The sequence below is a fragment of the Lissotriton helveticus genome, chromosome 3_1 (genome assembly GCF_964261635.1).
Source record: "Lissotriton helveticus chromosome 3_1, aLisHel1.1, whole genome shotgun sequence".
In the NCBI taxonomy this organism is placed as follows: domain Eukaryota; kingdom Metazoa; phylum Chordata; class Amphibia; order Caudata; family Salamandridae; genus Lissotriton; species Lissotriton helveticus.
Window position 1 is genome coordinate 2,791,583 of NC_136061.1, and position 27,712 is coordinate 2,819,294.

Consider the following 27,712-nt stretch of genomic DNA (forward strand, 5'->3'; position numbering starts at 1 on the left):
ATTCTGTCCATCAACTGTTGTTTTGCAATTGTCACCCCGAGTGGGATGGGTATGCTTAGACGTGAGTCCCATGCTCTCCACACCACTGGAGTCAAGCTATCCTGGCTGAAGACGGCTGATAGCCAGAAACCGGTCCTAGGATACTTGATTCCGGTCCAGGAAATACATGGCTTGGCAGTTCGGGCTGGACTGTTTCCATGAGGCACAGGGTCAAGGCTGATTTGCATATGGCCATGTCTGAACTGGGGTGGTGTGGAGTAAAAAAACGATGGATTTAGGCCCAGATCTCTGTACTGGGGTGAATGAATGACATTGTTCTGCATTCTGTCCATCAACTGTTGTTTTGCATTTGTCACCCCGAGTGTGATGGGTATGCTCAGAAGTGAGTCCCATGCTCTTCACACCACTGGAGTCAAGCTTTTCTGGCTGAAGACGGCTGATAGCCAGAAACAGGTCCTAGGATGCTTGATTCCGGTCCAGGAAAGACATGGCTTGGCAGTTCGGGCTGGACTGTTCCCATGAGGCACAGGGTCAAGGCTGATTTGCATATGACCATGTCTGAACTGGGGTGGTATGGAGTGCAAAAAAACGATGGATTTAGGCCTAGATCTCTGTACTGGGGTGAATGTATGACATTGTTCTGCATTCTGTCCATCAACTGTTGTTTTGCAATTGTCACCCCGAGTGGGATGGGTATGCTCAGATGTGAGTCCCATGCTCTCCACACCACTGGAGTCAAGCTATCCTGGCTGAAGAAGGCTGATAGCCAGAAACAGGTCCTAAGATGCTTGATTGCGGTCCAGGAAAGACATGGCTTGGCAGTTCGGGCTCGACTGTTCCCATGAGGCACAGGGTCAAGGCTGATTTGCATATGGCCATGTCTGAACTGGGGTGGTGTGGAGTGCAAAAAAACAATGGATTTAGGCCTAGATCTCTGTACTGGGGTGAATGTATGACATTGTTCTGCATTCTGTCCATCAACTGTTGTTTTGCAATTGTCACCCCGAGTGGGATGGGTATGCTTAGACGTGAGTCCCATGCTCTCCACACCACTGGAGTCAAGCTATCCTGGCTGAAGACGGCTGATAGCCAGAAACCGGTCCTAGGATACTTGATTCCGGTCCAGGAAATACATGGCTTGGCAGTTCGGGCTGGACTGTTTCCATGAGGCACAGGGTCAAGGCTGATTTGCATATGGCCATGTCTGAACTGGGGTGGTGTGGAGTAAAAAAACGATGGATTTAGGCCCAGATCTCTGTACTGGGGTGAATGAATGACATTGTTCTGCATTCTGTCCATCAAGTGTTGTTTTGCATTTGTCACCCCGAGTGGGATGGGTATGCTCAGATGTGAGTCCCATGTTCTCCACACCACTGGAGTCAAGCTATCTTGGCTGAAGACGGCTGATAGCCAGAAACCAGTCCTAGGATGCTTTATTCCGGTCCAGGAAAGACATGGCTTGGCAGTTCGGGCTCGACTGTTCCCATGAGGCACAGGGTCAAGGCTGATTTGCATATGGCCATGTCTGAACTGGGGTGGTGTGGAGTGCAAAAAAACAATGGATTTAGGCCTAGATCTCTGTACTGGGGTGAATGTATGACATTGTTCTGCATTCTGTCCATCAACTGTTGTTTTGCAATGGTCACCCCGAGTGGGATGGGTATGCTCAGATGTGAGTCCCATGCTCTCCACACCACTGGAGGCAAGCTATCCTGGCTGAACACGGCTGATAGCCAGAAACCGGTCCTAGGATGCTTGATTCCGGTCCAGGAAAGACATGGCTTGGCAGTTCGGGCTGGACTGTTCCCATGAGGCACAGGGTCAAGGCTGATTTGCATATGGCCATGTCTGAACTGGGGTGGTGTGGAGTGCAAAAAAATGATGGATTTAGGCCCATATCTCTGTACTGGGGTGAATGTATGACATTGTTCTGCATTCTGTCTATCAAGTGTTGTTTTGCATTTGTCACCCCGAGTGGGATGGGTATTGTTGGGGCTCAAGGGGGCCTGGTTCCTTCTGTCTAGTTCCCCGTTAGTGGTTTTTCTTAAAAGTGCCAAGTGAATATGCAAATTTATGGACGCTCCCTAGAGCTCGCTTTAAAAGGGGGCTTCCAACAGGAAACAGGTGCTTAGTTTCTTTATTGGTCCCTTGCCGTGTGTTTCCTGTTCCTGTGGTTCTGCCTTGTTTCCCTTCCTTCGAGCTCCGTTCCAGCGGTCTTTTCTAGTGCTGGGTTTTGATCCCCTTTTTCCCCTGCTCCCTTGTTTTTCTATTCCCTTGGGCATTTCAGAATCCTTTATTGGGGACCTGTTTTTTGATCTTCGGTGACGTTCTGGGATTCGCGGCTGCGTTTCCTTTGAGTTTTAACGTCCCGTTATTATCCCTTTTTTGTATCCAATCCATCTTGTTATACGCTGTGTTTGGGTGGTTTCACGAAGGAGCTGAATAACGTCCGTTTTTGTGCTACCTTCGTGTTCTTTTTTAGATTTCAGGGGTTTTTTGGGTGTCTTTCGTATTTCCTTTGATACCATTTTTCCCCTGTTCTTTTTTTGTCCTAAGAATTGTGAATTCCACCCCCTTTGTCATTCTCGGTGTTTCCCGAGGAGGCGTGGTTGGTCTGGGGTTACGCAAGAAACAACCAATACAATTGCAGTGGAAGAATTCCTGTTTCGTATCAAGCCACTCCCATTTGTTATCTGTGGTAAGCAGGGAGGTCGGTGGTTCGTGTGTTTACTTGGCACTGGTAATAGTAGTAGGGGTGTGTTTAATCTTGTCTCCTTCTTTCATTTTAGCGTTCTCGTCTGTGTCAAGCTGTCAGCTGCCAAGAAGCCAGAGGAGACGAGTTGTGTTCCCCAAGACCTTGGGTTCCCTTGTTTTGTTACCCACCTTCTCCCGGTGTCGTGTTCTCCACCATCCGTTTTGATTGCGGGTGTTGTGGGTCACGGTGAAGGTAGAGGATTGGGACGTTCTTCACTCCTGCGGTGTTGGGCCGGTCGGCAACGTAACAGAAAACCAAGCCCACGAATTAACACCCCGCCCGAGTGAAGAATGGTTGAGGAGGCAGCAGGGGGGGCTTCTTCGATGCAGGAAATCATGCAGGCTTTAGCGCACATACAGGGTGAAGTCCAATCCCTGCGTCAGGAGAATCAGGAGTTACGGGGGACACTGGATGAGGTGAAGGAAAGCACTAAAAGAAGAGGGAGGGATCCCTCCATTAAGGCTAAGCCCCCATTGATTCAACCAGCCACATTTCAATATGAGAGGAGTGGGGGGCAGAGTGGGTCTCCTTCTCCTTTGTCCGTTACAGTGAACACTCCCGTGATCTTTGCTAAAAGAACTGGCAACCAAGACCCCGGCAAAAATTAACTTGCACAATGTAAGCAGCAAAACCAACTCAAAAAAAGGACCGAGAGCAGAATTAAGGCAGCATAAAAGATTAGTAAACTCAACCTTACGAATGCTAAGATCAGCCCCCGACAATGCACAGCTTCTGACAGTGCTGAAGAAACAAAGATCTGAGCTCAAAAACTTAAAATGGAACATAAAGAAAGACGCTGAAAATGAGACATGGGCAAAACTATTACATGACAGCAAAAGTAGCAACAGCGCACGCTTTTGGCAATCAGCAAACAGGATCCTAAGAAGACCACAGCACAAAGAACTAGGCTCGCACATACTGGAAGAGTCATGGATCAATTACCTCTCTAGCCACTTCAATGACCAGCCGGAATATGCAGAAGTGCAAAAAACGAACACCACAGAGCCTAACTCCAGAATAATCTCGCTGAAGGCCCTTACCAAGAGAGAGCAAAGCCTACCCAAAAACATCACCGATACAACAGTCGGCCAGCAAATAGCAATCATAAAAAAACACATTCGCAAGGGCAGGAAGGAAGGTGCTCCGGGTCCAAACGGCATCCCGCCAGCCCTCTTTAAGGAAAAGATTACAGAATGGGCTACCAACATGCAACCGCTATTCTCGGAAGTAAGACTCTTAAGCAAGAGAGGGTCGACGATTGTCCCCATATTAAAAAAAGGCGACAAAATGGACCCCAATAATTACCGACTATTAGCCCTCTCGATAATGAGGCAAAATATTTTGCTGGAACTTTCCTAGAGGAAATTGCGCTATGGGCGGATTCAAACCAGATTATACCATTAAACCAGACCGGTTTCCGGAAAAATTCTGGAACAGCTACCAACATTCTGGCCATCTCTCTAATGATCGATGCAGCAAAAACGAAAAAACTACCGCTGCATATGTGCTACATCGATTTCAGTGCAGCGTTTGATAACATCGAGAGAGGTAGACTGTGGGGGAAACTGGCACAATGGGGAATACCGCAGCCCATCCTAAGCATGCTGAAGCTCCTACACTCTGATACCTGGGTGCAGGTGAAGCTAGGAGGCGGCACACACCTGTCATCTAAAGTTCGTCCTACCAAAGGCCTAAAGCAAGGCTGTGTGCTTGCCCCAATACTTTTTAATCTGTTCATGTCGGATCTATCGGCCTCACTCAATACATGCAACTCCCATTCCCCGAGGCTGGGGGGAAACCTTGAGCAACCTGCTGTACGCGGACGACGTTGTGCTACTTAGCCATACATACATCGGCCTCCAGCACCTTTTGACTCAAATGCACAGCTACGCCACGGAAAACAAACTTAAAATAAATTTGAGCAAGACACGCACCATGTCGATCAACACCAAGAAGAAGTCTCAGAAGTCCTGAGCACTAGGCGGCCAAAAAATAGATTCGGCACTTGTCTATAAATACCTGGGAGTTCTCTTTGACAGAGACGGCACCTTCGCACAGCAAAAGCAGGAAGCAAAAAGGAGAGGGGCGTGCCTCGCTGTTACATTAAAAAATGTAGCCAATCAACTGACGGGGCCAATTCTAACCCCCTACCTGAGAGTTATCCAGGCCAAGCTACTCCCCTCTATCTGTTATGGCAGCGAGGCGCTTCGCGGGAGAGACGCCAAGAACCTGGACACAATCCAGACAAAAGCCTACAGAACAATGTTTTCCCTTCCGCCCTACACATCGCCGGCCCAACTTAGGCTGGAATTTGGATTGCAAAAGCAAGCTCTTGCCAGACAGGGAGCGTATATCAACTGCTGCCACAAACTCGGCTCGGCTCGTGCCAACACTCTAAACTCGCTGCTATGGCAAGACATTCAAGACAGGGACATATCTCAGGCAAGATCCTACCTGAAGGCACCTCTGGCGGCTACCAACCTAATTGCGATCTGGGACATGCAACTCGGGCACAACCCATTCAAGAAACTAGTTTGGAAAATGGTCAAAACTCTATCCTTACTAGAGGACAAGGCCACATTCGCCAAAAAGAAACCCTGCCTGGATGGTATTAAACTCTTACAAAACACTGATACCACAACCTTACTTCAGCCAGGGTTATCACAAAATAATACAACTGAAGTTCTTGAAATACAGACTAGGGGTTCTGCCCAGCAGAGAGCATCTCCCACCATGGCTCAGGAGCAATGGACTCAAGGCTTGTCCGTTTTGTAACATAGATGAGGGCGACATACTTCATTTGACCTGTCTTTGTGAAGCGCTACGGCTAGCCCGTCAACAGCTCCTAAAGGCCCTGCTTAAGCAGCTAGGGACTCGCACGAGAAGGCAAGCGGTCCTTGCCTGCCTGAACCCTTCGAATACGAATCTGAATTGCAGATATGTCAAGTTCCTTGTAATGATCGTGCAAAAACTGTCAAAATAAAAATCTCTCGATCATTGACATAGACAATATGTAGGTGGCCTACGGGACTCACGGGAATAGGCTGATCCGCCATAAAGACAATTGCTCCTGGCTAATCTGACTGGGTTCCTTCGCACATGACTTTTAAAGACGAGAATAATGTACACATTTTTATGATATTTTATAGTTCTCTTTTAACTGTTTTCTACTATGTTTTGCACTGGTTTTAATTAACTATGCACAATAAATTTACCTTACCTTACCGTGCCGGTGCCTCTAGCAGCTCCAGAGAGGTTTTCCGGGGATAGTAGCAGATATGCTATATTTATGAACCAGTGCCATTTGCACTTCATGTGTCGACCAACCGCTTTTCCTGACGACACTACTAAAGTAGCGTTTGTGATCTCATATCTTTCGGGTACTGCAGCTAGTTGGGCGGTCCCCTTAGTAGAAAACAATGACGCTGTGTTGAATAGTTTCCCGGCCTTCAAGAACCAGATGCATAGTCTGTTTGCTAAGCATGCTTTTATGCAGGCAAGCGATGTTGAATTGTTAAAGCTCCGGCAGGGTAAGTAGGATATTTTGGGTTATGTGGCTACTTTCAATCGCCTAGTAGCAGAGACACAATGGCCCATGGCAAAAAGAACCTCTTTGTTTTATCAGGGCTTGTGCGAGGACTTAAAGGATATAGTCTCTCAGGTTGTGGACCCCCCTGAAGATTGTGTTGAGTTCATCGATTTGGTTGTCAAACTCAACCATCGTATGAGTGAAAGAAAAGGGGAAAAGATCAGGTTTCAACCCCCAAGGACAACTGTAACCAAGAGAGAAACATCTGAGAATGGGGGTGTGAAAACAGATCCTGAACCTAGGCCTTTGGGTGGGGTGCGGGGTCCCTTATCCAAGGAGGAAAAGGAGCAAAGGCGCTTGTTGCAGTTGTGTTTGTATTGTGGGAGGGGTGGACACTTTGCTCGAGAGTGTCCAGTGAAACCGTCCCGGATCCCAGAGAATAAGGCTGTGGCTTTCGTGGGAAGGGATTGCGAGAGTACTTTAGTCCGTGAAAGAGGTTTTTGTAACCCATATGACGTACAAGGGGCGGTTCAAAGAGTCCCGCATAATTTTACGGTATCCGCTTGCTTCGCTTACTCATCTTGTGGTAGAGCTTCCTTGTCGGTATTATTGGATTGTGGGGCCACAGGGAACTTTATGGACATTGGGTTGGCCGAGTCGTTGATGGTTCCCTGTGTGATGAAGAAACAACCTGAACCTGTGAGGGCTATTGACGGCACGGAGCTAACCTCTGGGTCGATTGTACGACAAACCGAACCTTTGTTGATGACATTTGATAATGGGCATTCTGAGACGGTCTGTTTCGATCTGATTGCCGCACCAGCATTTGGGGTGGTACTCGGGGTACCCTGGTTACAGGCCCATAATCCCAGAATCGATTGGGCGCGGAGGCTGGTTACGCTTGATTCAGAGTATTGTCTTCTTCACTGTTATTGTGAGGCGACTGATAGGGTGTCTCCGTTGTCTTGCGCAGCGAGTGGTTGCGATCAGAACGGTTTGTCTCCTTCGTTTGTGGCATATAAGGAGGTGTTTGATAAGGATCAGGCGTGTGTATTGCCACAACACAGGGCTTTTGATTGCCGTATTGATTTGGTCCCGGGGGCCATTTTGCCCTGTAGTAGGGTTTATGCATTGTCGGAGCCGGAAGAGAAACATCTATGGCAGTATTTGGATGAGATGTTAAAGAATGGGTTTATTCGGCCTTCTTCTTCGCCTGTGTCTTCCTCCATATTTTTTATACCGAAGAAGGAGGGTGATCTTCGTACTTGCGTGGACTACAGAGCGTTGAATAAGGTCACAATAAAGAACAAGTACCCATTACCTCTTATACCCGTGTTGTTAGACCAGCTGCGACTTGCCAAGGTGTTCACAAAGCTTGATTTAAGAGGCGCTTACCATCTCGTTCGCGTCCGCGAGGGCGACGAATGGAAAACGGCGTTCCGTACTAAGTTTGGTTTGTTTGAATATTGTGTTATGCCTTTTGGTTTGTGTAACGCCGCTGCCGCTTTTCAGTTTTTTATAAATGAGGTTTTGCGTGAGTTTTTGGATGTCAGTGTGATTGTTTACATTGATGATATTTTGGTTTTTTCCCCGTCCTTTGAGGAACATGATGCTCATGTTTCGCAGGTTTTGTCTAAGTTGTTGGAACACCGTTTATTTGTCAAGCTGGATAAATGCACTTTCGGCGCGACACATGTTTAGTTTTTGGGATTCCTGATATCTGCGGATGGTATAAAGATGGATCCCGGGAAGATCGAAGCTATAGTTAACTGGCCAATACCCGCATGTGTTAAGGATATACAGGTGCTACTTGGTTTCGCCAACTTCTACAGGCGTTTTATCAGTCATTTCTCTGACATTGTTTCGCCTATGACTTCATTGTGGAAGAAGGGAGTGGTGTTTGAGTGGACGCCTGCGGCACAGTTGGCTTTGGAAAGATTGATTGGGCGCCCTCTACGCCGGAACCACAGCCAATCTACAGAAAAGACTCCAGCGCATCCAGAACGCCTCCGCCCGACTCATCCTGGATGTCCCCCGACGCAGCCACATCTCCAGCCACCTGAGGAACCTGCACTGGCTCCCCGTCGACAAGAGGATCACGTTCCGGCTCCTCACCCACGCACACAAGTCTCTCCACGACCTGGGCCCCAAGTACCTCAACGACCGCCTGACCTTCTACACGCCAACCCGCCAGCTACGGTCCACCAGCCTCGCCCTCGCAGCCGTACCACGCATCCGAAGAGCCACCACCGGAGGAAGATCCTTCTCTTACCTGGCTGCCAAGACTTGGAACTCCCTCCCCATCCACCTTCGGCTGACCCAGGACCATCTCGCCTTCAGGAAACAACTCAAGACCTGGCTGTTCGAGCAGTAGCATACCCCTCCCCCCAAGCACCTTGAGACCCTCCCGGGTTAGTAGTGCGCTATACAAATGGCATGATTGATTGATTGGTTTACATCTGCTCCTGTGTTGATGCATCCTGATCCTGCTCTTCCGTTTTATGTAGAGGTGGATGCGTCCCAGCTAGCCGTTGGGGGCGTGTTGTCTCAGCGTGACAATGAATCTGGGTTGATGCATCCAATTGCGTACTTTTCAAAGAAACTACTACCTGCTGAGCAGAATTATACGATTGCCGAAAGGGAACTATTGGCCATAAAGCTGTCTTTTGAGGAATGGCGCCATTACCTTTGGGGGGGCTCGTCACCCCATTACCATCTATATGGATCACAAGAACTTGGAGTTTTTCCGGTCCGCTAGGGCTTTAACTCCCAGACAGATGAGATGGGTGCTATTCTTCAATGAATATGATTTTACCATCACGTATAGGCCAGCTGCTCAACAGGGGAAATCTGATGCATTATTTCGGATTTATGCGGATCCGTCACAAGGAAACAAGACGGAGGAGTCCTGTTTTATGATTCCTGGTGATAAGATAGTTGGTTGTGCTTCCATGGACGATTTCATGGTTAAAGTGCAGGATGAAATGAAGCAGTTAGATCTGGCTCCGTGGCTGTCGGAACCTGGAATCACGTTAATGGATGGGTTATTGTATCAGGCAAAAAAGTTGTTTGTGCCCCCCGAATTGCGTACACTGGTTCTTACATATTGTCATTCATCGTCCTTGGTTGGGCATCCGGGGGTTAATAAGACCAAAGAGCTGTGTATGCGTTGGTTCTGGTGGAAGTCTCTGGCCCATGATGTACAGGTATTTTTGGCCTCATGCCCGGTGTGTGCTGTTAGTAAGTGCTCGCACATGTGTCCGTCTGGGTTGTTGCAACCATTGCCAGTGCCTCCTTCCCCCTGGCATACGGTCAGTATGGACTTTGTGACCGATTTGCCGCTTGATTCAGAGTTTACGGCCATTTTAGTTGTTGTGGATTTATTCACAAAAATGGCTCACTTCGTTCCCTTGCCAGGGTTACCTACATCTAGAGAATTGGCTGATGTGTTTATGGCCCAAGTGATCCGACTGCATGGGGTTCCTACTGCCATCATTTCAGATAGAGGGGCACAGTTTGTTTCACATTTTTGGACTGCCCTGTGTCGATCATTAAAGATGGAAGTACGTTTGTCAACAGCTTACCATCCACAAAGCGACGGGCAAACAGAACGTACCAATCCAACCATGGAGCAGTATTTGCGCTGTTTGCTAACGTCACTGACGGGCAGTTGGGTACAAGCCCTTCCTGTGGCTGAGTTTGCATATATTAACAGCATGCACTCAGCTTTAGGCATGTCACCGTTTTATTGTTCAATGGGGTTCCATCCCAAGACCATTCCTATTCAGCCATCTGAGAGGGTACCAACAGTGGATTCCCTGAGTAGGGGTATGATTGAAATCTGGAAGAAAGCCCAACAGCATTTATTTGAGTCCAAGAAAGCCATGAAAGTACAGGCAGATAGGCATAGACGGCCAGCTCCTCTGTATGCAGTTGAGGATAGGGTTTGGCTATCATCGAAGAATCTGAAGTTGCCAGGACCAAGAAAATTACAGCCTCGGTTTGTAGGTCCCTTTCCTGTCCAGAAGGTGGTGATTCCAGTTGCGATCAGGTTGGCTTTACCGGCTGAGTATGGTATTCATCCTGTATTTCACACCTCTTTGTTGAAGCCATACGTCACCACTTCTCAAGAGTTGCCACCTCCTCCTCCCGTTTTAATAGATGATAACGTGGAGTATGTGGTTAAAACTGTTATGAATTCCAAGCGGATGAAGGGACGGCTGTATTACCTAATTGACTGGAAGGGTTATCCCCCAGAGGACCGTTCTTGGGTTCCGGCAAGTAGGGTTCATGCTGCCCGGTTAGTTCGTCTGTTTCATCGTCTGCACCCTGGGAAGCCAAGGCCTGTAGGGAGGCTTTCGGGAGGGGGTACTGTTGGAGTTCAAGGGGGGCTGGTTCCTTCTGTCTAGTTCCCCGTTAGTGGTTTTTCTTAAAAGTGCCAAGTGCATATGCAAATTTATGGACGCTCCCTAGAGCTCGCTTTAAAAGGGGGCTGCCAACAGGAAACAGTTGCTTGGTTTCTTTATTGGTCCCTTGCCGTGTGTTTCCTGTTCCTGTGGTTCTGCCTTGTTTCCCTTCCTTCGAGCTCCGTTCCAGCGGTCTTTTCTAGTGCTAGGTTTTGATCCCCTTTTTCCCCTGCTCCCTTGTTTTTCTATTCCCTTGGGCATTTCAGAATCCTTTACTGGGGACCTGTTTTTTGATCTTCGGTGATGTTCTGGGATTCGCGGCTGCGTTTCCTTTGAGTTTTAACGTCCCGTTATTATCCCTTTTTTGTATCCAAACCATCTTGTTATACGCTGTGTTTGGGTGGTTTCACGAAGGAGCTGAATAACGGCCTTTTTTGTGCTACCTTCGTGTTCTTTTTTAGATTTCAGTTTTTTTTTGGGTGTCTTTCGTATTCCCTTTGATACCATTTTTCCCCTGTCCTTTTTTTGTCCTAAGAATTGTGAATTCCACGCCCTTTGTCATTCTCGGTGTTTCCCGAGGGGGCGTGGTTGGTCTGGGGTTACGCAAGAAACAACCAATACGATTGCAGTGGAAGAATTCCTGTTTCGTATCAAGCCACTCCCATTTGTTATCTGGGATAAGCAGGGAGGTCGGTGGTTCGTGTGTGTACTCGGCACTGGTAATAGTAGTAGGGGTGTGTTTAATCTTGTCTCCTTCTTTCATTTTAGCGTTCTCGTCTGTGTCAAGCTGTCAGCTGCCAAGAAGCTCGGGGAGACGAGTTGTGTTCCCCAAGACCTTGGGTTCCCTTGTTTTGTTACCCACCTTCTCCCGGTGTCGTGTTCTCCACCATCCGTTTTTATTGCGGGTGATGGGGGTCACGGTGAGGGTAGAGGGTTGGGACGTTCTTCACTCCTGCGGTGTTGGGCCGGTCGGCAACGGAACAGGTATGCTCAGAAGTGAGTCCCATGCTCTCCACACCACTGGAGTCAAGCTATCCTGGCTGAAGACGGCTGATAGCCAGAAACCGGTCCTAGGATGCTTGATTCCGGTCTTGGAAAGACATGGCTTGGCAGTTCGGGCTGGACTGTTCCCATGAGGCACAGGGTCAAGGCTGATTTGCATATGGCCATGTCTGAACTGGGGTGGTATGGAGTACAAAAAAACGATGGATTTAGGCCCAGATCTCTGTACTGGGGTGAATGTATGACATTTTCTGCATTCTGTCCATCAACTGTTGTTTTGCACTCCACGACAATGGACCAGTGTACCTCAACAGCCGACTCAGCCTCTACTCCCCCGCCCGTTAGCTCCGCAGACCACACCCTTGCCACCGCCCCCGCATCTGAAGAGTGTCCACTGGTGGCAGAACATTCTCCCACATCACCGCAAAGACGTGGAACACCCTCCCCATCCGCCTACAGCAGGCCCGAAGACCTTCTGACCTTCAGGAGACTCCTCAAGACCTGGCTATTCAAACAGTTGCAGCTCTCCCCCCAGCACCTTGAGACCCTCACGTGTATGTAGTGCGCTTTAGAAATGCTATGATTGCTTGATTGATTGATTGAACCCTAGGGACCCTCAGGATTCAAGGGGTCTTAATCTCCCAGATTAGAATGGCATTAGGGCGCGTTTATACAATGGTGAACGGAGGGGATGGGGCCTAAGGTGACGTGTGTAAATATTCCCTTTGGTACGTTTAAAGATGGGGAAATAATTCCCTTTCAATCCTGATGGGCCAACTAGTTCACCAGGTGCTTCCGGTAAGCGCCACCACGCTGCGTTGCAGATAGGTGGTCGAGTCCGTGCCACTTTTTACACCTCCCTGCAACACAGCTCAGTGGCACTAACTGGATATACATGGTGGGCTAGTTGGAGGAAAGGGACACTCGGGATTCAAGGGGACTTTATCCCCAAATTAAAACAGCCACAGGGTGTTATTGCACACATCAGCTTAGCCCCTCTCCCTTTACCAGTTTTTAAACATGCACTGTGGTGAGTTTTAAGAGGTAGTTTTAATCCCCTGCCCTATTATGAGCTAGGGGCTTACAGCGGAAGTCATTCTAATCACAGGGGTAGCCCGACGCATAGTGTTCCCTAGTGTATGTAGGTGTTTTAATTGTATTATAAGTGTCTTTTAGCATAGCACTGGCTCTAGGACTGGTTAGTCAGAGTCATTTTCCACCAGTACCCATCTGAAAAAAATGTATAAACTATACCAAAACCCAACCACTTATAAATTCACCCAGGCACTCTCCTTGCAGTACTCTAATCATTCCATCAGTACCCAAGTACTCATGCACTGAGCCTGGCCTTAGCAAATGGACTGCTTAAAATGCCTACCCTCTATGCATGCAGTCCTCTAACCAAATACACACTTGTCATGCACACCTTCAGTATCCATACACTTCAGCAAACACCCTGTCACTCCCCTGGCTCTCCTCCAGTGACCCATTCAGCACCTGGAACTAATCCATTCAATGCGCCAAAACCCAAACACTTATAAATTCACCAACGCACTCTCCTTCCAGTACGCTAATCATTCAGTCAGTGCCCAAGTACTCATGCAGCGTGCCAGGCCTTAACACATGGACTGCTTCACACCCAATCCACTATGTTTGCAGTCCTTTAACCACCTACATACTTGTCTTTCACACCTTCAATTCCCTAGTCAGTGCCCATACAGAACCATGCACTAATCCATTAACTGCGCCAAAACGAAACCACCTATAAATTCACCCAGGTATTCTCCTTGCAGTACTTTAATCATTCAGTCAGTACCCAAGTAATCATACATAGAGCCAGGCCTTACCACATGGACTGCTTAAAAGACATATCCACTATGCATGCAGTCATCTAACCACCTACACACTTGTCTTTCACACCTTCAATTCCCCAGTCAGTATGTATACACTCCAGAAAACACCCTCTCAGTCCCATTGCACTCCTCCAGTGACCCATTCAGCACCATGTACTAATCCATTCACTACTCCAAAACCCAACCACTTATAAATCCACACAGGCACTCTTGTTGCAGTACGCTAATCATTCAGTCATTACCCAATTACTCATGCAGCGAGCCAAGCCTTAGCACATGGACTGCTTCAAACGACTATCCACTATGCATGCAGCCCTCTAACCACGTACACACTTGTCTTTCAGACCTTCAACTCCCCTGCCAGTATCCATACACTTCCAGCAAACAAAATGTCACTCCTCTTGCACTCCTCTAGTGACCCATTCAGCACTGTGTACTAATCTATTCACTGCGCCAAAACCCAACCACTTATAATTTCACCCAGGCACCCGCCTTGAAGTACTCTAATCATTCAGTCAGTACCCAAGTACTTATGCAGTGAGCCAGGACTTAGCACATGGACTGCTTCAAACCCCTATTCACTATGCATGCAGTCCTCTACCAACCTACATACTTGTCTTTCACACCTTCAATTCCCCAGTCAGTATACATACACTCCAGCATACACCATGTCACTCATCTTGCTCTCCTCTCGTACCCATTCAGCACCATGTACTAATCCATTTGCTGCGCCAAAACCCAAACACTAATAAATTCACCCAGGCACTCTCCTTGCAGTACTCTAATCATTCAGTCAGTACCCAAGTACTCATGTGGCGAGCCAGGCCTTAGCACATGGACTGCTACAAACCCCTATACACTATGCATGCAGTCCTCTAACCACCTACATCACAGCTTTCCAAACTTTTCATGTTGGTGACACACCTTTTTGTGAAAAATGTTCAGGGACACGGTAACGTGAGGAAGCGCAGCGAGCGAGCCCGAACCACCTATGGTGTTTTCAGACCCCACACACACACATACCCCACCCCCCCCACACCCCACACACAACCCCACACACAGCACCCCACAGACACACCACCCCACACAACCCCCCACTCACACAACCCCACACCTCACACCCCACACCCCCCCCACACACACACACCCCCCACACACACCACCCCACAAACACCCCACCCAACCCACCCACACACACAACCCCATACGCCTCACACCCCACACCCCACACACACACGCACCCCACACACCACCACCCCACACCCCCCCCATGCCCCCCACACACACACCCCACACACACACCCCACACACCCGAGACACACACCCCACACACACCCACACACCCACATACATACACACCCACACACAAACCCCACACACACACACAATCCCCCCACACACACCCCACACCCCCCGCCCACACCCCACACACACACACGCCCCACACACACTCCCACACAACCCCACACACACAACTCCACACACACAAAAATGCAAGTGTCAGTCTGTAACACAACTGGTGCTCATGTAAAGCACTCTGATACCTTTGGCTCTAGTTTGCCAGCAGCGCACAGGGCTTGTTAATGAGCCCCAGAGTTTATACAAAGAGAGAGAGAAAGAAATAACATCGGTGCAGCCTCAAAGAATATAGGAAGCTGTGACTGTGGAAAAGGGGAAAACAGCGGGGCATATATTTGCACATTTTCTGCCCACTGCCTCCACCATTCTGCCCAGCACCCCGCCTCTCCCCCCTCACACCCCTGCCGTTACTCTGAATTTCACACGTGCCTGCAGCACGGCGCACTCTAAGCCCTCCTGCCCATATCTGAATCATGGCATGATGGAGTTATTTATCATCAGTGCTGCCACCTGGCCCACCATCTGCCTGCCCCACCATCAAAGCGCAGTCTCTACTGCAAGCCTCAGCAGAGGTAAGGGACGGGGAGGGAGGCGTACATGGGGTACTGACTGCCTCGGTCCTGCTGATCCCTATCACTCGGTCCCAGCTGCCGGACAGCCAGTGAAGGGTTGCAGTGCTCCTGGACACAGGGGCCTGGGAACATGATCTCAGTTTTTGTAGCGCCACCTACTGTCCATGTGTGGTAACGACAAGAGACCCGTTCGCTGCCCTCTGATTTCAGTCTCGAGTCGCATAACGCATTCCCCTAATGTCGGCCCGTGACGACATTGCATCGCATCGCACGACACACCCATGCATGGGGCGCGACACAGTAACGTGTCGCGCCACACAGTTTGGAAAGCTGTGACCTACAGACTTGTCTTTCACATCTTCAATTCACTAGTCATTACCCATACACTCCAACAAACAACCTATCATTCCCCTTGCTCTCTTCTAGTGACCCATTTAGTACCATGTTCTTATCCATTCACTGCGCCAAAACCCAACCACTAATAAATTCGCCCAGGCACTCTCTTTGCAGGTTTCAAATTATTCTGTTAGTACCCAAGTAATCATGCAGCGAGCTAGGGCTTACCACATGGACCACTTAAAAGGCCTATCCACTATGCATGCAGTCCTCCAAGCAGCTACACACTTGTTTTTCACTCTCACGTATAGTCATTTATATACTCCAACACTCACATATGCTGCCTTAAAACATATGTAGTTACTCACACTTATACCACTTAGACATTCATTCACTCACCAACACACCCACATATACACTGTCTCACTCATACAGCCCTTCCCAGATGCACTTTTTAATACATACAACCAATGAACCACCCACTCAGACATCTATGCACAGAGTCACACACCCATCCACCCACCCACACAGACACTCAGGCACCCATACAGATACTCAGACAACAAATCAATAGCCCATATTGAAAGTCATGTATCTACTCACCAACCCATGCAGCTGATTACACACCAACTGACTGACTAACACAGACTTTCACACAGTTTAGTCACTAACCAATGTATTCAGTAAAACACGTTCAATTACTCACTTATACAGTAGGTCACCCGCCTACTAAATAATCCATTCAGGCAGTTGTAAATCCAGTCATTCTTCAATACTCCTTTGCATAAATATATATGAAAAATATTCAAACTTTACAGAAATACACATTCACTGGATAATGTCTTCATTTTCATGTTATACTGTTGTTTGTTCTAATAAACTTGCGTTTCCATTTATAAACAATAATATCATTCGTAAATTATATAATATTGTCAAAAATATATGTAATATATGTATACATATTTAAATATACCAACATCATAAAATATTAAAAAAGAAAAACAATTTAGATAAAAAGAAAATGTAAACATATTTTTACAAATGTACTTATGAATAATTTACAAACAAAAAAATACTCACATTTCTTAATATTATTTTTTATATTAAATCAAGCACATAATTATTACAATTACAAAATCATACACATTATTAAATATTACAATAAAGACATATACATTTACCACTATGATAAATAAACATTTTGATACTAAATAAATATCAAAATAAGGAATTCCACAAAACACAACACAAAATTCATTAGAACACAAAAAATAGATGTCCTACTCTAACTACAATAAATATAACAATAATTAAAATATAACATTGGAAAATATTACATTTAAGTATCCCCAGTACAATTAAAACAGTAAATATTTTAAATAACAAAACAAAAAAGTTAATATTCACGCTCCAGTCAGTGCAACAGTAGGGAAAGTGCTGGATTGCAGAGGGATAAAATGTACTATCCCCACTCCAGTCGCTGCAAAAGTAGAGAATTTGTTGGATTGCGGAGGGGTGAAATCTACTATTCCCACTCCATTCAGTGCAAAAGTAGGAAACGTGTTAAACATGAAAATAATTTAAAAACAGTAGGTTGAAAGATATGTTGAATAGAAAATAGAAGAATATTTATTATTAAAAATGTAAAATTAATTTACTTTCCATCCCAAAGCCCTACAAAACCCACAACACACATCTAAATGCACTATTCCCACTTCAGTCAGTACAAAAGTAGGGAAAGTGTTGGATTGCGGAAGGCTAAAATGTACTATCCTCGCTCCAGTCAGTGCAAAAGTAGGGAAAGGGTTGAATTGCGGAGGGGTAAAATTTACTTTTCCAACTCTAGTCAATGCAACAGTAGGAAAAGAGTTGTATTTTAGAGGGGTGAAATGTACTATTCCCACTCCAGTCAGTGCATTAGTAGGGAAAGTGTTGGATTGAAGTGGGGTAAAATGTACTATTCCTACCCCAGTCACTGCAACATTTTAGAAAATAAAAATATCTTAAATATTAAAATAATTTTAATAAAAGTAAAAACATTCAAACATATGTTGAATACAAAATAGAGATATCTTTAATATTTTAAGAAATTTCAAGATTTACTTGCAAAATTAACAAAAATAAATCAAAATTCATTAAATTAATTAGCTTCCCACCTTTTACCCATATAAACTCTCCATTCCCAACCTAATATGAAACTAAAAAACAGAGGTAATAACACAATTGAACTAACACACACAATAAAATAGTTTACTCTCCGCCCTTTAACCCTGTAAATTCAACAACCCAAACTTAAAAAACATTGAATTAAACAATTAACAAAATTAATGATCATAGAATTAATTACTATGAATTAATATGTGTTTATTCATTATTTAAAATATACATTACTTCTCACCCTTTACCTCTATATACCCCACAACCCTCATCTAAAAAACCTAATTACATAAACTAACATAATTAAGTATCAATTAGGGAATTATTAATTAACAACTAATTGTTAATAAATTAAAAATAAATTACTTCCCATCTTTAACTCCTACTACTCCACAACTCACAGCTAAAAAAATATATTACACAATTAACATAATTATTATCAATTAATTAATTATTATTCATTAACAACTAATTAATAATATATTAAAAATTAATCACTTCATGCCTTTTACTCCTTTAGCCCTTAATTCATCATTATTAATTAACAACTACTTATTAATAAATTACCTCCCACCCAATACCCCAATAAACCAACAACCCATTACAGTGCTAAAAAGCACAAAGTTAAACTAAATCTCATAACTACTAAAAACTAATATTGTAAGAAACATAAACAATATTTAAACAAAAAAGTAATGTCATATACATTTGAAATATATACTCAAAAACATAACAATAATTAAAAAACAATATTTTAAACAACTACATTTTTGCGAACGATATTAATGACTTCTATATTTTTTAAATCAATATTAGTTACCTTCAAATCGATAATCTTGACAAGCCTATTCTTGCACTCCATATTTCCATTCCACAATATTTTTCACTCAATATTTTTGTAGTTTGAATTCTTTTTCCCAATGTTCTGTCTCATCACCATTTAGAGTAGAGGTGTGCGGAATGTGCGTGGTCGCGCTACGCAAAGCTAGCCGAAGCGGTAAACATTCTCCGTGAGCACGCAAAAGTTCAGCGAACATGCAGGATTGCTTGTTCCCCCCATATGCAATGCTTTTTTCCTGTTCTCGAATGCTGTTTGCGTGCTCAGGGAGTAATATCTCACGAACATGCATTTTGAAACGTGATTCTGCATTCTCCGCGGAATGCGAAATTACCCAAATTCTGCGAGCGAACAGAATTTACCACCCAGGCCTAATTTAGAGATACTTACTGAGCCAGTGATTAGACTGAGAAAAGGTGATCAGAGCTCTGGAGAAGTTGAAGATATCCGAGTGTAGGAGACAAGCCTTAGGGTTGGACTTCACTTACCAGTATCTTGGGGGAAGGGAGAGTAGAGATCACGTAGCTTCTCAGAGTATCAGAGAACTGGGAATCATCATTGTAGTCCTGCAGATGAGCCTTAGAGTGGGATTCCAGAGGGGTGAGTGGAGGGTACAGACTGGAGAGGGTCTGAGGTACTCACAGCCTCAAGCATGTGGTGACCTCTTATATTATCAAAGAGATTAGCCTGAAGGTGGGCCCCAGAGTACACAGAGTGTGACAGTTTGAAGGGAGTTTGGGACATTAAAACAACAGTCTGAGAATACTTAAGTAACAGATTGTAGGATTTATTTCCAGATCCGAGTGAGTAGAGACTCCAGAACTGAGGATGTGATCAGAATATACGAACCTAAGTAAGGAAACCGATGCAGATATATGGAATTTGATTAAAGGGCGTAAGGCATTGGAAAACTTATAGGAAGAAGTTGGCAGATTGAGAGGTACTCAACTCCCTTCATATTCCTTCCCACGTCTGTGCCCATGCAGTGAAGCTTTGCTTTTTCATCTGGCTGTCACCAGGGGCGTTTAATCCCAGATGTCTTCCTGATGCCCTATCTGGACTCTTTACTCATTTTATAATTCTCAAACTTTACTATTCTATTTCCTTCTCCTGGTGTCTGTTTCTCAGCACACAAGTCCATGTACATTCACAAAGACTGCATGGCGTCTGATCAAAAGACATGGGTAATTATTGCCACCAAGCCATTGTCAGGAATGGTTCAGGTCAAAGCAGGCAGAAGTAGGAGAACCAAGCTCCTCTAAGGCTGGTTTTCACCATTGGCACAATAGTTCTATTAATGAAGCTGATGTTGTTGTTGCACTAATGTCCTCTGCCATGGCCATGTACCTTTTTTGAACTCATGCCTTCCAAAGCAGGGTAACATGGAATTCATTAAGTTTCTTTTCCTCTCCAGGCAGACACTAGATCATCCAAGATCTGTGGAAATCATGCTGGTCTCTCTTGTGCTCCTCCCTCTGTTCCTTGGTGGGGTCATGGGACAGTTCCCCACTGCCTGCACTACTGACCAGGCCCTGAAGGACAGGCGCTGCTGCCCTAAATGGAAGGACGGCAGCATGTGTGGGGTAGACTCAGGAAGAGGACTCTGCAGGTTCATGCATCAGACGTATTCAGAGAAGAGGAGCTTTACTCAGACCAACGATGACCGCTTAGACTGGCCGCATGAGTACTACAACAGTGTTTGTATCTGTAATGGGAACTACAGTGGTTTTGACTGTGGAGAATGTAAGTTTGGCTTCTATGGGGACAAGTGCACTGAGAAGAAGACCATCATCAGGAGGGACGTCCGTGAGCTCTCACGTCAAGAGAGATTGAAATTTTTCAGTTATCTGAGCCTTGCAAAGTTGAAAACAAGTGCAAGGTATAAAATTCTCGTTACTGGCAACAGGCTTGACAGAAACACCTTCAGCTTCGTTGAAGCCACTGTGTATGATGTCTTTGCCTCTATACACTCTTATACCGTTGCACCATTCCTAGAAAATAATATGTTTGATGGAACCATAACCTCTGCTCATGCAGGCCCTAACTTCCTTTCTTGGCATCGGTGGTACCTCCTGTTTTTTGAGAGGGAAATACAGATTCTAACCAATGACCATGATTTTGCCATTCCGTACTATGACTGGAGCTTGGATGGCCGGGCATGCAGCATCTGTACGGACGACATGATGGGCAAGAGCAATTCCGAGGGCTTGCTGACTTCTACCTCGTACTTCGCCAATTGGAAGGTAAATAGACAACTCTGTCTGTTTGTTTACAAAGTTGCCATGATGTGTGTGTGTGTCCATGAATGTGTGCATTGGTCTGCAAAGCAGTGAAGTCATGTATAAACGAAGGGGGTACAAACTAAGTAGGTAAAACAAAATGTGTTTACAATGGGATGGTTTTCTTTACTGTTGTTAATGTGAGAGAATCAGCCCAAAGCTCCACCACTGAAATACACAATTGATCATATGTTAGTTCATAAGAATCTCTTGAAACTTAAATTGTATCATAAAAGATAGGCAGGCCTTTACTCTGAGGGGTAGAGGATTACATTACTTAGAGAAAATGACTTCAACATACTTATTAATTTACAAACCAAACATCCATAATCGTCATGACCAACATCACCCAGGGCTATGCAGTGGAAGAGTGCCACTTGTAAGCACACCCAATAACCCTGTCTGACTCTATTTATGTATTCTCTGTCATTTGTTGATATATTGATCATTTACCATTGCTGTGTGACATGGATAAAAAGGATTCCAACCTTTTTAAAATTCAGAAACTTAGGGGCTCATACGATGATGAATGGAAGCAGAAACTGTCCACCCTCCCCCCACCAGGTGCGGACTTTGCGACCACCGAGTTACAATTATCAAACTGAGGCCATTTCCCATCTGCCACAATCTTTCAGGCTCTGCATGTCTTTTGCAAACTCAAGGATGGTGTATGGAGCCAACAGAGCAAGACCGGCGTGCGGAAACATGCTCCATCTGCCAACCAGACTACTTCCCACCGCCACATAAAAAACACCATGTTGCGAATAGCAGAAACACAACAACGGGGAGGAAGAGCCAATACAGAACCCATCAAACCACCGAAGTCGGCATGGATTCCACGCAATAGGCCTTCCCGCTGCACTACCTGCCACACTTCTGGCATTCACGATACCAACAGCAGAGGTACGTACCAAATATCTCCACGCATGGAACCCCTGAACAACTACAGCTCCCAGCAAGCGTTGCGGCAACGTGCGAGGAACACCCAATCTCCATGAGTGACCCTCAGTGCCCCTGAAGGCAATTTGTGCCAATGCTGAGCCCTGCAGTTGTAGAGCTCGTACGCCACAATATCAAAATATTTACCCTGAAGGCTCCCATTGGCTGATGGCTTATTCTCATAGTGGTTGCCACATTGCAGCAGCTGGGAAACTGTGACCGCAACCGGTCATCCAATTGGGGCCAATGCGTGTCATCGCTGCGGATGCCAGCTACCGCGCATGCGAACACATACTGCATTTGCATTGGCACCATGCAAATTACACCACACATCACAACTCATTTGCCTAAAGTGATTGATGCACCCCATGTGTAATGTTTTGCATATAAAATAACCGCACAGACACCAAACAAGTATAGGAGAACTGTCCCAGGGCACTTCTGTCCAGCCCTATTTGTTGGCTGGGTCACATGTCCAGATACGCCTCTGCTGGGTGGCTGTGGGGTGGGGGAAACCTGGTACATCAGAACAACAAGAACAGTGACTAGTTGGTCCCTACACTGTGAAGGTATGAGAGAGAGTGGCCCCTGAAGAAGTCCCCACACACATGGCATGTATGAGAGAGTGTGACCCTTGAGTCAAGTCCCCACATACATGGCATGTATGAGAGAGTGTGACCGTTGAGTCAAGTCCCCACACACATGGCATGTATGAGAGAGTGTGACCCTTGAGTCAAGTCCCCACATACATGGCATGTATGAGAGAGTGTGACCGTTGAGTCAAGTCCCCACACACATGGCATGTATGAGAGAGTGTGACCCTTGAGTCAAGTCCCCACATACATGGCATGTATGAGAGAGTGTGACCCTTGAGTCAAGTCCCCACACACATGGCATGTATGAGAGAGTGTGACCGTTGAGTCAAGTCCCCACACACATGGCATGCCCAAGAAAAGGAGAGTGAAAGTACATACATAGACATGCCTCATTGCCAGCATAGACTGAAATGAGGGAAGGAGTAAAAAATGACAGAGGTCTCTTGCACTGTTCCAATGTTGTGCAATGAAACATCCAACCTGTGAACATCGCTTGTATATCCCTTGACATCTTACTGTCCTCTCTTGGCCAGCGGTCAACATGTGAAGGGACAGTGATGTAGGCAGACAATCAGAGGTGTCTGATGTCTGCAAATCTGACATACTTGTAATCACTAGCGTACCCAACACATGTACTGGTGTGGCATGCAGTTGGCGTGCACTGTGCATAGCTGCCAATGCTTGTCAATGTTCCCACACACGTCATAGGAGTGCATATGTAGAACAAACAAACATAGCTCTGACCGACATCCTCGGTAATTGTCAGCCATGTGGGCATGTATGCACAATCCATGTGCCTTTGTGCCTCATTCAGGTGAACATTGCAATGCAAATTCCATACACACTCATGCAGGACTGACCCCATACTGTCCACATGTGTCTGTCCACAATGCTAAATATCCATGTTTTGTTGCCCATATGACACTCCCTGCCCTCATCCCGTAATTTGTTGCGTATTGTGGAACTAAAGCTTGCGGTCATCCAGTGACAGCAGCTACACTGCACTGATGCTAGGAAGCGCAAGTGCTGTGCAATCTAACCACATGGCAGCTCATCCTTGATGTAGCAGTGTACTATATGCCGGAGACATGGACCTCTCTGGATGTCGTAGTGTGGTATATAAATAAATAATACCGGATCTAGGTTTTACTGGACATAGCAATAACAGATAGCTCAATAAATAAGAGTCAAGATTCGAGGTAGTAGGAGTTTGCAGGTTTAATACAGCATAAAGGACAGGAACAGGACAACCTGCACGGGAACAGGATGGCAGCGCTGCCGGGGGCAGGATCAGAATCGGCGCAACATTTAATAACAGTGCACAAATATATATACTAAAACAGTTACATTACAATGAATTACAGTAGGCGGAGCAGTGGGTGTGGTCAATAGCAGTCGCGAAAGATAAGGGTGAAAATGGGTGTAACAGGGGCGTATACATAGACATGTGATGTAAACGTAACAGAATATGTCATAAATGGGGCGGAAACATGGAGGGGGCTACCTAAGGAGCCGGGACCTCTAACCTAATGGTGCGCGTAAACTGACAATGACGTGTTACTAGGAGAAGCTGGGGGCTATGAACTCTGTGCTAGGAGCAGAGACTGAAGTCTGGAGAGTCAGGGCGACATGTACCTAAACAGTATCTAGTATCTGATGTTTAGAGAACATGTTGATATAAACTAAGAGTCAGGAGGGGAGAGGCTAACGGACTCTAAGACTGGAGCATGCATTATTCTACATGTAGTGCGTGATGAAGAATATTAAATGACCATTAAATGCAGTATTTCTCTTACATGGAGACGTAAAGGCTAGACAATGACGGAAACTATTGATGCGATTCAGTAGCTTAGGAATGCAGAGAAGGAGGGCTGGACTGATAACTAGAATCATAACATACTCTTGGCAGACTCGTAGGCAGAGCCAGGCTGAGCCGGGCACTGTGAGGCAGGAAGTAAGTGAAGGGTCGAGGATACAGGTGGGGGCTGTATCGCTCCTCAGCGAGGCTCAGGAGACAGGAGCTGAATCTGGTGTCCGGGCCCTTTTGAGGCCTAGAAACGGGGACTTTACAATGAAATAACGTGCACACTGAGAAACGTGGCAACGTAACTTTACATAGGCCTGATACTCGTAGCTTTCACGAGAACTGGAAACTGGCATACTAGTGATGGACACAACTGTAATTGCGTCTTTAATCAAACATGGGGGATACATATGCATATTTAATCATGCACACATAACATAAGATGGAGGACACGTAGGGACACAGAACATGGCAAAATTTACTTTTCCACATTCCCTCCTTGTCACTACGTTTCCATCAGGAAACATCAATATTCATGATACCATCTATCATTTCATACAGTATCATTTGCTCGTCTCGAGTTTTCTTGGAACTGGATTTAGGACGGGACTTGGGACTAGGAACACATGATGTAGCACAAATGCCGCAAATCGCAGGGCCACATTGTAAACAGAGGCAGCAACTGAATATGATCGCTACTGCAATACCCAGAAATGACAATACTTTCCATCCCCAGGCGGAAATTATATTCCAGAACCAACCGGACCATGTCCAGGTGCCTGGATCTTGGTGTAACATATGGGCAATTTTATGGAGTCTGGTAATAGCTGAATAAACAGACGGCGCGTTATTAGGAATGAAAATGCAGCAACTAGATCCGATGACTCTACATGCCCCGCCCCTATCGGCCAGTATGACGTCAAGGACGAGACGATTCTGGAGCACGACAATTCTCATAAAGGATTGCTCTTCGGTTAAGTTACCTAGAGCAGAAGTAGTCTCAATCACTACTGCTTCAAGTGTTCTGGTTAATCTACGTATCAGTTTACTATTCACGACAGTACCTAAGTAGGGGAAGACACCTTTATTGATATCTATGTATTGTTCTAGAGCAGATTCAGTATAATCGACAATCGGGAGATTTCTCTTGTGTCTAGTATGTACTAGGTGGGAATTCCTATGATAGTCAGGTGGGGCTAGGAAAACTGGTGGCAGTAGGAAGGCAATGTAACATGTACCCTCCCAATCGAGGGGCAGACGAACATATGCGGTCTGACCACAAACAAAATAAGAATGACGTGAAGCTTTGAAAATAGATTTCCTACTGTCACTATACTTGACAATAGTAGTACAATCACTATGGCCTACATGTACGGAACCATTATTTCGGACACATAATTCACCTTTGACTGGTAGTACTGAAATAGCAGGTAAGTCTGGAGTAGAATCAGACTGAACATTCAGGACCATGAAATTCGAAGAATAATTACCTAGATTATAAACTTCATTCTCTAGATCTAACCCTGTTCTGTGGGGAAGACCTTGCTTGTCTGGGAAACATGTATTGTTCAGAAAAGACATATCTGTTGAGGATGACGTTAACGTGGACCATGCTCCACACGAACCATTATGTGAAAATGGATAAGGAAAGAGTGGCAGAACTCCCTTCGGTGTCTGGAAAGGGGGGAGTCGACCACACACCCAACAATTTGTGGCATTGTTGGTCTGGTGTGAATAATGTAACATGCGGATAAAAGAGTTATTACGCATAGCAAGACGATAAGAAAGTTCATGAGGAGGCAGATCACTAAACGTGTGCTCTACTGTAACATTAGCAGACTTATTTACATGAGAAACTGAAAAACACAAATAAAATGCATAACTGGTGCAGGAGATCATAATGCTGAAATATAGCAGAAAACATAAAATAATAGTGCAACTTCTAGAGTTCTCACTAACTCTCTCTCTGTGGGGGTCTATTATATACATGTCAGAAACCGGTCTAACCGTTTCACCTAGGGGAGGACTTAGACAATCAAACTGGCTGACTTATTTTACTAGACCTTAGTTTAAGCTTATACTCCTGTTGCGGAGTTTTCTCTAACAGGGAAGGGTTCGTAGCAATGTCTTTTGCGGGACAGTCCTTAAGAATAGTACTTTGGCAGTCTTTAAGATCCTCGGAAATGTTCTTTGAAACAGGTTTCAATCCAAAAAATCTTTTCACATGTGACAAATGGACCCAGCCCTTCCTGCCTTCCAGCTTGACGGCAGTACGGGTGGCCAGGAGGACCTGTCGGGGTTCCTTCCAGCGAGGCTCCAGCGGACTTGAACGATCAAAGTTCCTGACCAAAACCATGGATCCGGGAACGATTTCATGCGGTGCCACCTCGGTATTGTCTGGAAATGCGGCAGCAACCTGTGAACGACAAGAGTTGAGGGCAGACATCAAGGAAGCTAGGTAATCTGTCAGCATATTACTTGAAACATCGGTAATACTTCGAGGTCTAGGTGTACCCCACATGTTAGGGGGGTGGCCGAATACGACCTCATAAGGGGACAGGCCTGATCTAGAATGTGCGACCATGCGCATATAAAATAAGGCAACTGGCAGAGCTACTAGCCAGTCCACACCTTTCTCTTTACATACTTTTGCAATTCGGATTTTCAGGGTCTGATTATGTCTCTCTACGAGACCGGCTGCTTCTGGATGGCGTACACAATGGAACTTCCACTGGTACCCTAACAAAAGGGAAACATGTTTCATCAACTCGGATGAGAATGGCTGGCCGTTGTCAGAATATACGACTCTAGGGAGTCCGTAGCGGGGGAAGAATTCACGAACCAACTGCTTGGCAGTGGTCGCGGCTGTGTAATCTGGGACTGGATATGCCTCTGTCCACCTGGACAAAGCGCATACCACTACAAGGACATACTTGAAACCTCGACATCGCTCCATCTGAATATAATCCATCTGGAGGACTTCAAAAGGGTGGTCAGGGGGCTGGAATCCACCTTGTTCCACCGGAACACTTTTACCTGGATTAAACTGACAACATATCATACAGGTACGGACTTTCTGCTTGGCTGCAGCTCGTAAATGCTTGTTGAACCAAATGTTCTGGATACTGTCTAACATAGCTTTTTCTCCTAAATGTGCTGGACTATGTGCGGTATTGATAATGACTTGAACCATGGAGTCGGGGAGAAACCATGTGGCTTTACCCTTCGTTACCCATCCCTGATCTGTCTGGACCCCTCCTTGTTCAGACCATTTCTTGATTTCCTCG

At 45.7% G+C, this 27,712-nt stretch overlaps 1 protein-coding gene and 1 pseudogene across 2 annotated transcripts in view; both read left to right on the plus strand.

The window, feature by feature from the left end:
* LOC144824366 (alanine--tRNA ligase, mitochondrial-like) overlaps nucleotides 1-27,712 on the plus strand; it is a 259,848-nt gene that overhangs the window by 186,240 nt on the left and 45,896 nt on the right. The gene's annotated exons all lie outside the window — the stretch shown is intronic.
* LOC144824364 (tyrosinase pseudogene) lies at nucleotides 20,234-21,140 on the plus strand (annotated as a pseudogene).